Genomic DNA, 17,184 nt, shown 5'->3' on the forward strand with positions numbered 1-17,184 from the left:
TTGCAAACATTAAAACTTTGAGGAATAGCCAGGAGGTGAGCATAGCTGAAGCCTAGTGGAAAAATGGGAAGTTAGCAGAAGAGGAGATCATGAGATGAGAGAAGTAACCAGAGTTTTCATTAAGTAGCTATTTGAAGACCACCATAAGAATATTTCCTTTTACAGTAAATGAAATGGGCACTGCAACAGATTAAGAATCATCTCCAAATCTTTGATGTGCCTTCCACGGAGGTAGGGAGTAGGTCCCTTCCTTTGAAACTGGGTGGGATTTATAACTGCTTTGACTAACAGAACACAACAAAAGTGGCTCTATGCCAGTTTCTGGGCTCAGGTCTTTACAGACTGGCAGCCTCTGCTTCCTGTTATTTGGAATACTAATTCTTGGAGGGCATCATACTCTGAGAAGCCCAACCCATGTGGAGAAACCATGACAGGCAATCTGATTGACAGCTAGCTGAGCTCCCAGTCAACTGCCAGCATCTACTGCCAGCCAGGTGAATGAGTTACCTTGAACATCCAGCCCATCAAGCTTTCAGATGACTTCATCCCCAGTCACTATCTGTTAGCATTCAGCACTTGCATAAAAAAACCCAATCAGAGCCACTCAGCTAAGACCAGTCAACACAGAGATTCAGGAGAGATAATAAAAAAAACATTGTTAAAAACCATGATACTTTAATTTGTTATGCAGTAATAGATAGCCATAACAGTATTTATTACAGGTTTATTATTGGAGTCATGATCTGACTTAAATTTTAAGAGGGTCACTCTTCTTGCTGTATTAAGAATATAGGGCAGATAAAAGTAAAACTAGATGAATTAGTTAGGAGGCTGGATAAATAATCCTGACATAAGAGTAAAGCACTTAGACCAGGGAAGTTAAATATGAAAGTGAAAAGAAGGAGTCATATTCTGGATATGTTTCTAAGGTAGAGATAACACATTTTGTTAATGGATTAACTGTACAGTGCAAGATAAATAGAGCAGTCAAGAATGATTCCAAAATTTTTGTTCAGGAAACTAAACAAGCAGATTTGGCAGTGAGCAGAAGTGACAGAAATTAAGAATTTGGTTTGTGGGATGTTAAGTTTGAAATGCCAATTAGACACATATATAGACATCAAGTGGGCAGTTCTGTGTATGAGTCTGGAGTTAGGTAAGATTGTCATTCCAGAGACAGACATTTGATCACTCACTTTGGCAGTACGTACACTAAAACTGGAATGAAATAGAGAAGATTAGTACGTCCCCTTTTTAAGGATGACAGAGATTGATATTTGATAGTCATCAGTGACTACCAAGAAAGAGTCCTAGAGATTATGCCCTGGGACACTCCTACTTTAAGCGACTGGAAGGAAGAGAATAAACCAGGAAAGAAGATTGAGGAAGAAAGGCCCATGAGATAGAAGTGACGTGATGAGAGTCAGGGCAAAGGAAGAAAGTAAATAAAGATGAAGGATGGGGTGACAGTCAAGTGATACTGGCAGGTCAAGTCAGAGGAGGACTAAATTGATCAGTGGACTTCACAACATGAAAGTCATAATGACCTCTACAAAGTAGCTCCAAGGAGTGGTAGAGGCAAAAACCTCTTTGGACTTGGTTCAAAGGAAAATGGAGAAGAGGAGTTAGAGACGTAAGCATAGACAGTTCTTTCAAGGAGGTTTGCTGTTATAAGGCAAAGAGAAAGAGGGAGTACAGCTGGATGAGCAGGATGAAGAGAAGTAGAGAGACTTTTGTATTGTTTTGTTTTTGTTTTCTAAGATGGGACAAGTAACAGTATCTCTGTATGCTGATAAGAATGATGCAATAGAGAGAGAAAAAAATGTTGCAGGATTGAGAGAGAAATGCCAGAGCAATGTCCTTGAGGGGAAATTTTTACCACCGGTGTTAGGAGAGATGGCAGAATATGTTGAACCAATGCCACTTTGTGAGGACATGTAATGGTGAGACTGTTGTTAATTTTCTAAGTGAAACAGCATACAAGGTCATCAGCAGAAAATAAGATTGGGAACCATTATGTGGGATGCTTGCGGAGAGAAAACAAAGTATGATATAGTTTTCTAGGAGAGAGGGGAAACCATTAGACCAGGAAAATGTGCTCTGATCACTGGGAAGTATTAGGGCCCATTTGATGTTAGTGATCATGAATTTAAAATGAGACCAGCCAGCATAGCTTCTAGTCTCCAATCATATTTAGCTGTGTTGGCGAAGATGCAAGGTAAAATTTAACCAGGGCTAGCATTGTAAATTGAGTAGAATAAAGAAACAAAAATGTGCAGGGGGGGGGTGCGAGTTGAGACTGTGTGCAGGGGAATGATTGTAATGAGTGTCCATGAATCTGAAGCTGGAATTTTACTATTATTTTGCCATAACATTAAACACACACACACACACACACACACACACACACAAACTTTTCATTGTGCTAATATAGAGCTGGAAATCTGAGTTCTACTAAGACTTCTCTTTGCTGGACCATCTAATTTCAACAAAAGTCTCTAATTAATTTAATCCACATTTACTGAATACCTGGTCTGTGGATGATAAAAGATGATGGGCAGAGAGCTTCTGAGAACAATTCTGTTGCAAAAGCAAGAAAGGTTGATTTTTGACACTGGTCACAAAGACATTATCTTACTCTGGGAATTCTTTAGTACTCATTAGAGAGGCATTTTCATGACTAGGATTTAGCATCCACTTAGCATTCATAGTGGGCTGAGACCTTTATGGAAAATATAAACAAAATTCTCCCTGCTTTTACGGAGCGTTACAGGCTACCCTGAGCTTTTGTCAAGTACCTAATGAAGACAAGATGAACTTGTTCTAAATTGCTGTTGTAACAACGTGAGAACTGGGATTTTGTTACTGTAAAGTTTAAGAAGTACTTTGCAAATAAATTCAAATCTAGCCAACAAGTTCACTTCTTCAATTAACTTGCTCCAATAAAGTTTACTTCATCATGAAGCATATGCTTTCCTGGAATCCCCATAATGCTAATGACTCCCCCATTCATCATTCCTAATTCCTTATCAGAGGCATATTGCATTTTCTTCTTATAAATCTTTATTCTGATCAAAGAGTCAATTAAAGAGAGATTAATCTTTTTTCCAGGTAGGAAATTTTCTCATTCTTCAACTCGAATTGTAATTACACTTTTACTTTCAAATCTAGTAGTAGAGGCTAGAAAAAAAATTACATAACCCACATAATACCATTACCAACACCACCATTTTGTACTGCCATTTGCTTTTACCTTTGTAACACTGCCTTAAATAACTCATATATTCTCCTTCTTTCTCCTTATATAATTTGATTCTCAGTGGGAGTTTTCTCAAAAGATTTATATTCCTTGAATAAATAGTGGCCGAGTGTTCTTGCTAAACTTGTAAATGTCTCTTTTCTTCTCTGAATTTGACTCTCTACTTTATATTGTATTCTTGAACTATTTTACTTGCAATCTTTCCTAAATTGCATTGTGACAGTTCAGACTTGAGTATTCTTTTGAAGACCTATTTTCTCCTGAATAGATATAAATATAACTTGAAAGCAATGTTAAAGCCTGTTTCCTCCTACAAGCTTTGAAACAAAAATCTGAAAGTGTGCCGTACAACATCTGCCTGATGGGCTTCCTCTTCTGGGTATGCTAACGCAGATTGTGCAAACTGGCGCTCCAGTATTAAATGACAGAGCCCAAGTTCTATTGTCAAGCACCTTCTCTCTGTTGATTCTCAAAACAGGTTCCACTAAAGTGTTTTCACTTGGGTCTGAAAGGAACCTTGGAAGAAACCTTAGAGATTTTGAGTTCAACGCCCTAATTTTTCATATGAGCTAGGAATTTTGAGACTTGCCCAAGCTTATAGCTTATAAAGCTCATTCAGGGACCAACAAGCCCTAATCCATTTCTTGATTTTCACTTCAATGTTCTTTCTGGTACACCACACCAGAATGAATAAATAACCACACCACTCATGTCTGTGCATTTTATAACTCAAATTACACTGATGGAGTTTAAGATTGTACTGATAGCTGGGCTTTTGGATACTTCTAATTTGTGTGACTGTGGCTTAATTTTAGGAACATCTATAATGAATGTCAGTTAGATGTTCCCTGATAATCAGAAATGTCTGGTATGCCAGTTGGCTGGGATTGGTGGTAGTGAAGGTGAAAGTTAGGAAACTATTATAGGAGCAATTAAGAAGCTGCCCACAAGTAATTTATTCTTAAGTGAGAGAAAGTCAAGAAATAGAAAAGTTCTAAAAATTGTGCGTCACAATTAGACAGGGGTTCTTAGAACTGTGGAATAACCAGCATTCAGACTGACCTCTGAGCCAATCCGTTTACAGAGGTTTATAATAGAGAATGTTGTTTCAACATTCTTAGCCATACCTTGGAGATGCAAGGTACAACCAGCAGTGTTGCATTCACAGGGATGCAAAACTTGTGGTGTTAGGTATTGGCAGCTTTGGTAGGGGCAATGGTGCCTTTGCCATGGGCTGTCTTGTTGTTCATGACAATGACATCTCTCAAAGAAGAGAACTAGAATTGAAGAGAATGAAAGGTGTGAATCAATTCAGTAATTACAAGGACTCGAAGAGCATAAGAATTGCCCTCTGTAGGACACTCAGAACATAGAAGAAGCTCAGATTTTGTGACCTGTGTAGAGCCTGGGTCAGGCACATTCTGGTATTATGAATCCCCAATCTGGTATGTCCTAAAAGAATATGAATTCCCCATCATTATAATTTGGAACACTTAACCGGGGGTACCTATTGATTAATGATAGCTGGTAAATTTGAAATACTACTGAAGGGAATCAGGCAAGTGTCAGCAGGTTACAGGACCTTACCTATCAGGAGAATGAAGAATGGGGGTAAAAGAGGCCATTACTTTGCAGACTTTTCATCTATGAAGCAGGACATTTGAAAAATGTGTGCCTGCTTCTGGTGCAGGTATTCTAATCCTGACATGAATGCTATAAAACTGAGATACCTCTTTTTTTTTTTAATACAATGAGTTTTCTAACAATGAGATTTTTCTTTCCTAACATATATCATGTTTATCTGAATCCTAAAGAACTTAGCTAGCTGAGAAAATATTGGAAGTTCCTGATATTCAGAACAAGAAAATCGATATAAATTTGGCATGTAATGATAAGCACGTTAACATTTTTCTCGTTATGTTTATGTATTCATTCATTGATCAATTGATATATCAGTTTCTTTCATTTTTGATAAACACAGTTTAAACATTTAGTACCTGTACATGTGAAGAAATCTCCCTTCATATAAATAAATCTACTTGCTTACTATTTTAAATTGCTACAGTCTTTTTTTTTTGAAGTTTCTTTATCTATTTTGGGAGAGGGGGGAGACAGACAGAGAGAGAGGGAGAGAGAGAATCCCAAGCTGGCTCCAGGCTTTCAGCATGGATCCCAACACGGGGCTTGATCTCACGAACCATGAGATCAAACTGAGCTGAAATCAAGAGTCAGACACTTAACCGACTGAGCCACCCAGGTGCCCCTAAGTTGCTACATTTATATGTCTCAAAATAATACTGGCTTGTTAAAACATTAAAACAGCCACACACAGTATGGTAATGATAATGATAATCACAGATGATTATTATTAAGTGTACAAGGCAATGTATCTACTATACTTCATACCATTTAATAATTAAAACAATATTATGGCATTATGAGTTAAAATATTTTCTTATTTCCATTTTACTGAAGTACAATTAAAGAAAAAACTTGCCCAAAGTTACACACATTCAATAAGCTTCAAATCCAGATTCAAAGTCTTACTCTAATTCAAACTATATGTATAAAGATATGTTAGTACAAATAAGCAAACTCCAAGCTGATGAAAGGACACTACAAAGAGATTCAGAGGATTAGAAACCATTTCAGGAGGATAATGTCTTCAGGGAGAGTTTACAAGAAGGGAGAATTGTCCTTCCTAAGGACATTCCTTCAGACTTTTTGCAGAGAGGTAAATAGATATTTTGAAAATCTAGGAAGAATTTCATTAGTGTCCTCCTGTCGTTATGAGTATTAGATGAATGATTAGTGTCATGCATGATGTTGATAACCATTAATTGATAAGCTCTCAACAATGCTTCATTCAACACCTAATTTACTAGTTAGTTGCTCAAGTCACACTAAAAATACTCAAAATAGCTATTGAGCTGGAAACTAAGAATATTAGCCAACACTCGTGTCTAGGAGGCATTCCTACTGGGGAACCACCAGTCTGTAGCTCAGAGTCAAAGCTTTGAAACAGAATAAGGCTTGAGACTCATGAAAAAGGCATTTACATCTCTGTGATAGTCCTGAACTGAGAGATCCTATTCCTAGGCCCACCTGAAAATTTTACTTTCACCCCCACTCAATTATCAGGAAACTACTTTCCAAATCACAAAAGAATAGCTTATGATTTCATAAATTATTCTTTTTGCATCCAATTGGCAAGAGATTGATTAGTACACACCATCACTGACTGTCCTTGCACTGGTTAAATTCCTCTTACATCCAGAAACAAAATTTGCAATTGTACTTGTCCTCAGGTTGAATGTGGGAGATGTGAATTGTATTAGCATCCAAGTGAAAGTGAAAAGAATCCATGTGCTGATTGAAGAGCAAATAATAAGCCTGGTGAGATCTGTTTGCTCAGAATGAATAATCAGAGGGGAAAAGAAAGGAAGAAGGAAGAATTTAAAAACTTCCCAGCCTAAAAGGAGGGGCACTTCATCCAAAAGATTAAAAAATAGAAGTGATGGGGTATGTGGCTCAGTCTGTTAAGTGTCCAGCTCTTGATTTTGGCTCAGGTCATGATTTCATGGTTCATGAGACTGAGCCATGCCTTGTGCTCTGACCCTGACAGCCAGAACCTACTTGGGATCCTCTCTCTGTCTGTCTCTGTCTCTGTCTCTCCTTCTTCTTTCTCTCTGTCTCTCCCCATCTTTCAAAATAAATAAACATTTAAAAAAATAAATAGAAGTTATAACATGAGACAATTTTAATGATGAGCTGTCAATGAGACTTTTTAAAATACATTAGGTGCTCCAAGCAAACAGGTTCAAGTGCAAGGATCATAGGAAGACACCACACTCTTCTAGTTTTTAGGGTTTTGTTTTCTTTTCCCTAAAATGGGAATTTTTTTCATTACTTTTCTATTGATTGATTAAGCTCACTTACACATGAATATTAATATATTAATATTCAACATTCATTATTAATATTTTATTAGTCTTACCGACATTGCATTTTCTGGAAATTTCTTAGTTCTTTAAAGGCCGAATGTAGTCATGTTTCCAAACGAGAAGTAAGCCATCCTTGGCACCAGCGAAAGAGGGAAAAAGTGTCATTTCACAAAAACCTAAGTGACTATGCTGAGATGAGATGTAATCCTATCTCACACAGTGGCAAGAGGCTTATTCCGCTATCCGGGAATTTGCGGGGGGGGATATATGAGAACACTTATTTCATTAATTAGTAGTACTGAAATTTTTACCTTGACATGGGGTCATGAAAATGTGCCACAACTGAGTTAATCTGTTATCAGATGCCTCTTCCCATTCTGTGGCAGATGGCAGAAGACTCAAAGGTCAAAGGTGGGATATTAAATGCTGAGCTTCTGAACATCTGGAAAGCTTTTTTTTTAAAAAAAAAAGGAAGAAGAAGAAAGAAAAGTAAATATATGTAGGTGTCATTTGCTGTCTTTCATATTAATATGATAAAGTATACTTCCTTGCAAGTCAGCTGAGGTGATTTTGATTTTGATAGAATATATCACAAGAGAAGACATTTCTCCTTTCCCTGTTACACCTGCACAGACGATTTATTTGCTGCACCCTCAGGCAATGAGCAGCCTGATGGTGATGGAACTCATCAGCATGCCCACAAGCACCATCTGTGCAGGAGCTAGGCTAATGAGCAAAGTAAGTAGGGGCTGGCGAGAGACTGGCAGCGAGGGGAGAGGGCAAGGTGGCTGGATTTAACTCCAAGCAATCCAGAGGTGGACTTTCATATAAAACACTAAGTCTCAACCATGGCTCTTTATTATTAGTCTTACAAGGGGAACTGTTGCAGTCTTTCAATGCTCACACCCTATTCTAGATCAATTGATTCCCAATTTCCAGTGATGGGGTCTAAACAGTGCATTTTTTAAAAGTTTCCAGATGATTTTTATGGGCAGTCAATAAAGAGAACCACTGAAAGAGAAGGAAATACACTGAATTCACTCTGCTCTGTACATCCAGGTGTGGAATCAATGCACAGGACGTTGCTACTCAAGTGTATTCCAGGGACTACAACATCAGCCTCACCCAAGAGTCGTTAGATCAAAGAACCTTATGCCCCACCCTGGACTTACTGCAGTTTAAGAAGATTCTCAGATGATTCATATTCACATTAAAGCTTGAAAAACACTAAGGATGTTGGTTTTTAAATTGTGGAATTTGAAAAACTGTGAATCAGGACATTGCTTTTCAAATTGTGGACAATCTATGGGAGAGGACTTAAGGTAGAAAGTATTAATGTAATTTATTCTGCCAATAAAAATCTGTAGAATATTAAGTCATTAGAGTGGATTCCAGGAGCAAAATGGTGAGCCTTTATAGGTAGAGCCCCTATTCGCATATACTTGTATGGTGAGCAACAGTGATAAAGGCCAGAAAGAACACCTCTTCTCCACAACCCCAAACTCCTTCAATGGGTTACCACTCTGCTTAGTCCCAAATCTGAACACACCTACATCAGGTCTTCGTGACCTGTGGTTACAGCCAAGTAATTATTTCTTTTGTGCTTGAGCCCCACCACACATACTATCATTTTCTCAATCTTGCTCTAATCTTTTCCCTTTCATTTCAGATCCTTTGAAATGCTTCTTCCTCTGTCCTGTCACCCACCATGTTCTTAGCCTCAGTAACTCCTTCTCATCACCCTTCTAGATAGATCAGTCTCCTTGGTTATAAGATCATTCCTATTAAGATTACTTATCCTGAACTTCATTAAGCATCCTTTTGTTGATATAAACTCCACCTTCACCAGTAGATGCAAGCTCCATGAAAGAATGAGCTTGTTTTTGCTCATGCTTTATCTTCAGCCATGAGTACAAAGCCGAGCACATTCTACATGGTCAACTAATAGTTATTGGAATAATTAATACACATTTGGATGAATGAATAAACCAAGACACCTTAGTAAATGAGGGCAATAGTATCAAATGTCCTTGGACAGTCAAATAATGTGAGGACTGGAAAATATTGGATTTAGTGACATGGGTAAAACAAATATCAGGAATGCTACGTATTTGTGCTTCCTTTTGTAACTTCACAAGACTTACCAGCATACTGTGAGTACCAGGAAACACTGTGGTAAAGTTACACATTTAACCTCTTTAACACAATGATTTTGGTATTTATTTGGTCCCAGAACCATTTGCCAAAAATACTAATTACTAACATCCCAGGCAATTATTATTCTGATGAACAGTAGTTGAGAAGTCCTGCATTCCCATGAGAAGCCACAATCCTATTGCATGGGAGCATTTGATGTTGTCCCAGCATGTTGACTCTGACAACTTTCACCTAGAAGTGTCCCTTCCTCTCACATTCCACAGGGCCTGAGGTCAACTGAGAAGGGAAATACCATCCCGTATAAACCCGAAGGACTAGAGTCAACCAAATATTAGTAAGCTGTTGTAATGACTTCCGAATCTTTTGTTCACTTGAGACACATTTACTCATCATTTAAGATGTCACTAAAATGTCATTCCTTACCCATTCTCATCTCTGCTTCCATATGTGAGCTGCTGATATAAACTGTGCCCACCTCTGGAATAGCACTTTGCATACTGTGTTAAGTGTTTCTTGCTTGGCCGCACACTTCATAAAGGCAGAACCTTTTTATTTTCCCCTTGAGCTAGTCCAATGTTAGCATGGAGGCTCCTTTAAGAATTAATTATTTCTTCAGTGGATGCATTAATTAACTCTGTTTACCTCTCTGTCTTTGGGATCACTGCATCTCCAACACCAGGCACAGGCCTAACATTGAGAAAAGACTCTTTATATAAATGAGTGAAAATATTTTACCAAACTGAGCCTGTTTCTTTGTCTCCAAAGAAGTATTTCTAATGATGAAAGGCGCCATCTATAAAAGTAACATGTACAGGACTTTATACATAATAAGGCAAATAACAATATTTCTTTATCTTTGAAATAATAGAGGTGAATTTGGCCTGACAGAAGTACAAAACAATCAAATCGTTTCAGGTAACACAGGTACTTACTCCTTACTAATTTCACTAGTTATTAACCTCCAAAAGAGGACATAAGAACAGAGTTATTCCAAATAGTTTGATGTTTTTTATACTGAATTATGCTAATTAATAAATACTACTTAGGGTATGCCTTTTCTACAATCCTTAGCTATATAGCTGATAAATTATAAATGAAGAAAGATAGAAGCTAAGAAGGGAAAATTTTAAATGGGTTAAAGTCTTTAAGAAATAGATCTCTCTTACCTGAGAATGTTGAGAGGAGGCGTGATGGATATCTAGTAGACCTTTTTCCTGCCCACCATCTAATCTCCCTTGTTCTTTTCTTTTTTTTTAAAATTTAATCTCTTATTTTTTTTTAATTTACATCCAAATTAGTTAGCATATAGTGCAACAATGATTTCAGGAGTAGATTCCTTAATGTCCCTTACCCATTTAGCCTATCCCCCTTCCCACAACCCCTCCAGCCACCCTCAGTTTGTTCTCCATATTTATGAGTCTCTTCTGTTTTGTCCCCCTCCCTGTTTTTATATTATTTTTATTTCCCTTCCCTTATGTTCATCTGTTTTGTCTCTTAAAGTCCTCATATGAGTTAAGTCATATGATTTTTGTCTTTCTCAGACTGACTAATTTCACTTAGTGTAATACCCTCCAGTTCCATGCAAGTAGTTGCAAATGGCAAGATTTCATTCTTTTTTATTGCCGAGTAATACTCCATTGGAAAAAAATATATATATATATATCACATCTTCTTTATCCATTCATCCATCGATGGACATTTGGGCTCTTTCCATACTTTGGTTATTGTTTTTTTTCAATATGAAATTTAATGTCAAATTGGTTTCCATACAACACCCAGTGCTCATCCCAACAGGTGCCCTCCTCAATGCTCATCACCCACTTTCCCCTACCTCCCACCCCCCATCAACCCTCAGTTTATTCTCAGTTTTTAAGAGTCTCTTATGGTTTGGCTCCCTCCCTCTCTAACTTTTTTTTTCCTTCCCCTCCCCCATGGTCTTCTGTTAAGTTTCTCAGGATCCACATAAAAGTGAAAACATATGGTATCTGTCTTTCTCTTTATGACTTATTTCACTTAGCATAACACTCTCCAGTTCCATCCACATTGCTACAAAAGGCCATATTGCATGCTTTCTCATTGCCAAGTAGTATTCCCTTGTCTATATAAACCACAATTTCTTTATCTATTCATCAGTTGATGGACATTTAGGCTCTTTCCATAATTTGGCTATTGTTGACAGTGCTGCTACAAACATGGGGTGCATGTGTCCCTTCGAAACAGCACACCTGTATCCCGTGGATAAATGCCTAGTAGTGCAATTGCTGGACCATAGGGTAGTTCTATTTTTCATTTTTTGAGGAACCTCCATACTGTTTTCCAGAGTGGCTGCATTAGCTTGCATTCCCACCAACAATGCAAAAGAGATCCTCTTTCTGCACATCCTCACCAACATCTGTTGTTGTCTGAGTTGTTAATATTAGCCATTCTGACAGGTGTAAGATGGTATCTCATTGTGGTTTTGATTTGTATTTTGCTGATGATGAGAGATGTTGAGCATTTTTTCATGTGTCGGTTGGCAACCTGGATGTCTTCTTTGGAGAGATGTCTATTCATGTCTTTTGCCCATTTCTTCACTGGATTCCTTGTTTTTTGGGTGTTGAGTTTGAGAAGTTCTTTATAGATTTTGAATACTAACCCTTCATCTGATATATCATTTGCAAATATCTTCTCCCATTATGTCTGTTGCCCGTTAGTTTTGCTGATTGTTTCCTTTGCTGTGCAGAACTTTTGTATTTTGATGAGGTCCCAGTAGTTCATTTTTGCTTTTGTTTCCCTTGCCTCTGGAGACGTGTTGAGTAAGTTGCTGCAGCCAAGATCAAAGAGGTTTTTGCCTGCTTTCTCCTCAAGGATTTGAGGGCTTCCTGTCTTACATTTAGGTCTTTCATCCATTTTGAGTTCATTTTTGTGTCTGGTGTAAGAAAGTGGTCCAGGTTCATTCTTCTGCATGTAACAGTCCAGGTTTTCCAGAACCACTTGCTGAAGCGATTGTCTTTATTCCATTGGATAGTCTTTCTTGCTTTGTCAAAGATTAGTTGGCCATACATTTGTGTGTCCATTTCTGGGTTCTCTATTCTGTTCCATTGATCTGAGTGTCTGTTCTTGTGCCAGTACCACACAGTCTTGATGATTATAGCTTTGTAGTATACCTTGAAGTCTGTGATTGTGATGCCTCCTGCTTTGGTTTTCTTTTTCAAGATCTCTTTGGCTATTCAGGGTCTTTTCTGGTTCCATACAAATTTTAGAATTATTTGTTCTAGCTCTGTGAAGAATGCTCGTGTTATTTTGATAGGGATTGCATTGAATATTTACGTGGCTTTGGGTTGGGCAGTATCGACATTTTAACAATATTTGTTCTTCCTATCCAAGAGCATGGAATCTTTTTCCCATTTTTTGTGTCTTCTTCAATTTCTTTCATATGATTTCTATAGTTTTCAGTGTATACATTTTTCACCTCTTTGGTTAGATTTATTCCTACGTATTTTATGGTTTTTTGCACAACTGTAAATGGGATCAATTCCTTGATTTCTCTTTCTGTTGCTTCGTTGTTGGTGTATAGGAATGCAACTGATTTATGTGCATTGATTTTATATCCTGCAACTTTGCTGAATTCATGAATCAATTCTATCAGTTTTTTGGTGGAATCTTTTGGGTTTTCCATATAGAGTATCATGTCATCTGCGAAGAGTGAAAATTTGACTTCCTCCTGGCTGATTTGTATGCCTTTTATGTCTTTGTTTTGTCTGATTGCAGAGGCTAAGACTTCCAATACTATGTTAAATAACAGTGGTGAGAGTAGACATCCCTGTCTTGTTCCTGACCTTAGGGGGAAAACTCTGTTTTTCCCCATTGAGGATGATATTAGCGTTGGGTCATTCATATATGGCTTTTATGATCTCGAGGTATGATCCTTCTATCCCTACTTTCTTGAAGGTTTTTGTCAAGAAAAGATGCTGTATTTTGTCAAATGCTTTCTCTGCATCTATTTAGAGATTCATATGGTTCTTGTCCTTTCTTTTATTGATGTGAGGAATCATGTTAATTGTTTTGTGGATATTGAACCAGCCCTGCATCCCAGATATAAATCCTACTTGGTCATGGTGAATATTTTTTTAATGTATTGTTGGATCTGGTTGGCTAATATCTTGTTGAGGATTTTTGCATCCATGTTCATCAGGGAAATTGGTCTATAGTTCTTCTTTTTAGTGGGATTTCTGTCTGGTTTTGGAATCAAGATAATGCTGGCTTCATAGAAAGAGTTTGGAAGTTTTCCTTCCATTTCTACTTTTTGGACTACCTTCGAAGAACAGGTATTAACTCTTCCTTAAGTGTTTGGTAGAATTTCCCTGGAAAGCCATCTCGCCCTGGACTGGACTCTTGGTTTTTGGGAGATTTTTTATTACTAATTTTATTTCCTTACTCATTATGGGTCTGTTCAAATTTTCTAGTTCTTCCTGTTTCAGTTTTGGTAGTGTATATGTTTCTAGGAATTTGTTCATTTCTTCCAGATTGCCCATTTTATTGGCATATAATTGCTCATAGTATTCTCTTATTATTGTTTTTATATCTGCAATTGTGATATGTCCTCTTTCATTCTTCATTTATTTAATTGGGTCGTTTCCTTTTTCTTCTTGATCAAACTGGCTAGTGGTTTATCAGTTTTGTTAATTCTTTCAAAGAACCAGCTACTGGTTTCATTGATCTGTTCTACTGGTTTTTTTTTTTTTTTTTTTTGGTTTCGATAGCATTAATTTCTGTTCTAATTTTTATTATTTCCTGTCTTCTTCTGGTTTTGGGTTTTATTTACTGTTCTTTTTCCAGCTCCTTAAGGCGTAAGGTTAGGTTGTGTGTCTGATCTTTCTTCCTTCTTTAGGAAGGCCTGTATTGCTATATACTTTCCTCTTATGACTGCCTTTGCTGCGTCCCAGAGGTTTTGGGTTGTGGTGTTATTACTTTCATTGACTTCCATATACTTTTTAATTTCCTCTTTAGCTGCTTGGTTAGCCCATTCATTCTTTAGTATGATGTTCTTCAGTCTCCAAGTATTTGTTACCTTTCTAATTTTTTTTTGTGGTTGATTTTGAGTTTCATAGTGTTGTGGTCTGAAAACATGCACGGTATGATCTTGATCTTTTTGTACTTACTTAGGGCTGATTTGTGTCCCAGTATGTGGTCTATTCTGGAGAACGTTCCATGTGCACTGGAGAAGAATGTATATTCTGCTGATTTAGGATGAAATGTTCCGAATATATGTTAAGTCCATCTGGTCCAGTGTGTTATTCAAAACCATTGTTTCCTTGTTGGTTTTTTGATTAGATGACCTGTCCATTGCTGTGAGTGGGGTGTTGAAGTCTCCTACTATTATGGTATTACTATCTATAAGTTTCTTTATGTTTGTCATTAATTGATTTATATATTTGGGTGCTTCTACATTTGGCACATAAATGTTTACAGTTGTTAGGTCTTCTTGGTGGATAGACCCCTTGATTATGATATAATGCCCTTCTGCATCTCTTGATACAGTCTTTATTTTAAGGTCTAGATTGTCTGATATAACTATGGCTACTCCGGCTTTCTTTTGTTGACCATTAGCATGATAGATGGTTCTCCATCCCCTTATTTTCAATCTGAAGGTGTCTTTAGGTCTAAAGTGGGTCTCTTGTAAACAGCATATAGATGGATTTTGTTTTCTTATCCATTCTGTTACCCTTTGTCTTTTGCTCAGAGCATTGAGTCCATTGACGTTTATAGTGAGCACTGAAAGACATGACTTTATTGCCATTATGATGCTTTTAGAGTTGGAATTTCTGGTGGTGTTCTCTGGTCCTTTCTAATCTTTGTTGCTTTTGATACATATATATATATATATATATATATATATATGTATATTTTTTGGTAAGTATAATAATTTGTATATATTATATACATATATATATGTATATTTTTCTGATTCAGCACATTGAATATATCCTGCCACTCCTTTCTGGCCTGCCAAGTTTCTGTGGATAGGTCTGTTGCAAACATGATCTGTCTTCCCTTGTAGTTTAGGGACACTTTTTCCCTTGCTGCTTTCATAATTCTCTCCTTGCCTGAGTATTTTGTGAATTTGACTATGATATGCCTTGTTGATGGTCAGTTTTTGTTGAATCTAATGGGGGTCCTCTGTGCTTCCTGGATTTTGATGTCTGTGTCTTTCCCCAGGTCAGGAAAGTTTTCCGCTATGATTTGCTCACATAACACTTCTACCCCTATTTCTGTCCTCTTCTGGGACCCCTATGATTCTGATGTTCCTTTGTAATGAGTCACTGATTTCTCTAATTCTTAAATTGTGCTCTTTTGCCTTAATCTCCCTCTTTTTTTCTGCTTCATTATTCTCTATAAGTTTGTCCTTATATCACTGATTCTCTGTTCTGCCTCATCCATTCTTGCTGCTGCGGCATCCATCTGTAATTGCAGTTCAGTTATAGCATTTTTTATTTCATTCTGACTATTTTCTACTTCTTTTATCTCTGCAGAAAGGGATTCTAATCTATTTTCGACTCCAGCTAGTATTATCATGATTCTAAATTCTGGTTCAGACATCTTGCTTGTATCTGTGTTGGTTAAATCCCTGGCTGTCGTTTCTTCGTGCTGTTTCTTTTGGGGTGAATTCCTTCATTTTTGTCATTTTGAAGGGAGAATAGGAATTAATGAGGTAAAAATTAAAATTAAAAATAATTAAAATTAAAAATTATTAAAATTAAAAATATACACACACAAAAGAATTGAATAAATGATGCTACATTGTAGTGTGTTTTGGTTTGGGTGTTGAAAGTTGTTTGACAGATTAGAGAAAAAAAGGGGGCGGAAGGAAATTGAGAATTTGAAAAAATGAATACACTGAAGTAGACTAAAATGAGATGATGGGAGTAAAATAGAATTTGAAAAAAATTATACAAAAGTAAGGGATATAGTAGAAAAAAATTAAAGTGTTTTTAATAAAAATTAAAATAAAAATGATTTATTTCTCTTTCTGTATTCAAGAAAAAGAAAAGAAATGAAAGAGAAAAAAAAGAGGGAAAAAAAGAAGTAAATCGTTTGCAAATTTGAAAAAGTGAATACACTGTAGTAGACTAAAATAAAATGATGGAAGTAAAATAGAATTTGAAAAAATTTTCATAAAAGCAAAAAGTATAGTAAAAGACATTAAATAAAAGTATTTTTGATAGAAATTGAAAGTAAAAATGAAGTTTTTCTCTTTCTGCATTCAAGAAAAAGAAAAGTAATGAAAAAGAGAAAAAATAAAAAGTAAAAAAAGGAAATCGTTTGAAAATTTGCAAAAATGAATACACTGAAGTAGACTAAAATAAAATGATGGAAGTAAAATAGAATTCGAAAAAATTTACACAAAAGTAAAAAATATAGTAAAAAAATTTAAAGAAAAATAGTTTTAATAAAAATTGAAAATAAAAATAAATTTTTTCTCTTTCTGTATTCAAGAAAAACAACTGAAAAAAAAAGAAAGAAAATTGAATAGATGGACCTGCTAACAGATTGAAATAGGACTGAAATTACTTTATTTTCCCCTAGAAGTCAGTCTATGTAGTGCTCTATAGTGCATAAACTAAGCCGGCAGTGAGACTTGTGTTCTTGAAGAGCGAGGTTGGCCCGGCTGGGCGGGGCTCATTGTAACGGCTCCGCTCTCCACTAGATGGCGCTGCTAGCCTCCTGGGGTGGATTGTTGCATTGCTCGTAGGTGCGTAGGCGCATGCACAGGAACGATAAAAATGGCGCTGCACAACTACCCAGTCTGTTCTCCCAGATCAGCAATTGTTTACCGTTCTCTGT

The 17,184-nt window shown here is 36.7% G+C and overlaps 1 non-coding gene across 1 annotated transcript; it reads left to right on the forward strand.

Annotated features, from left to right (window-relative positions):
- Positions 1–1,192: 1,192 nt before the first annotated feature.
- Positions 1,193–1,297, forward strand: LOC122479276. The gene has a single exon (XR_006296321.1). It is a non-coding gene; the product is annotated as a U6 spliceosomal RNA (small nuclear RNA).
- Positions 1,298–17,184: the final 15,887 nt, after the last annotated feature.

This window comes from Prionailurus bengalensis, chromosome B1, assembly GCF_016509475.1.
Source record: "Prionailurus bengalensis isolate Pbe53 chromosome B1, Fcat_Pben_1.1_paternal_pri, whole genome shotgun sequence".
Taxonomy (NCBI): Eukaryota; Metazoa; Chordata; class Mammalia; order Carnivora; family Felidae; genus Prionailurus; species Prionailurus bengalensis.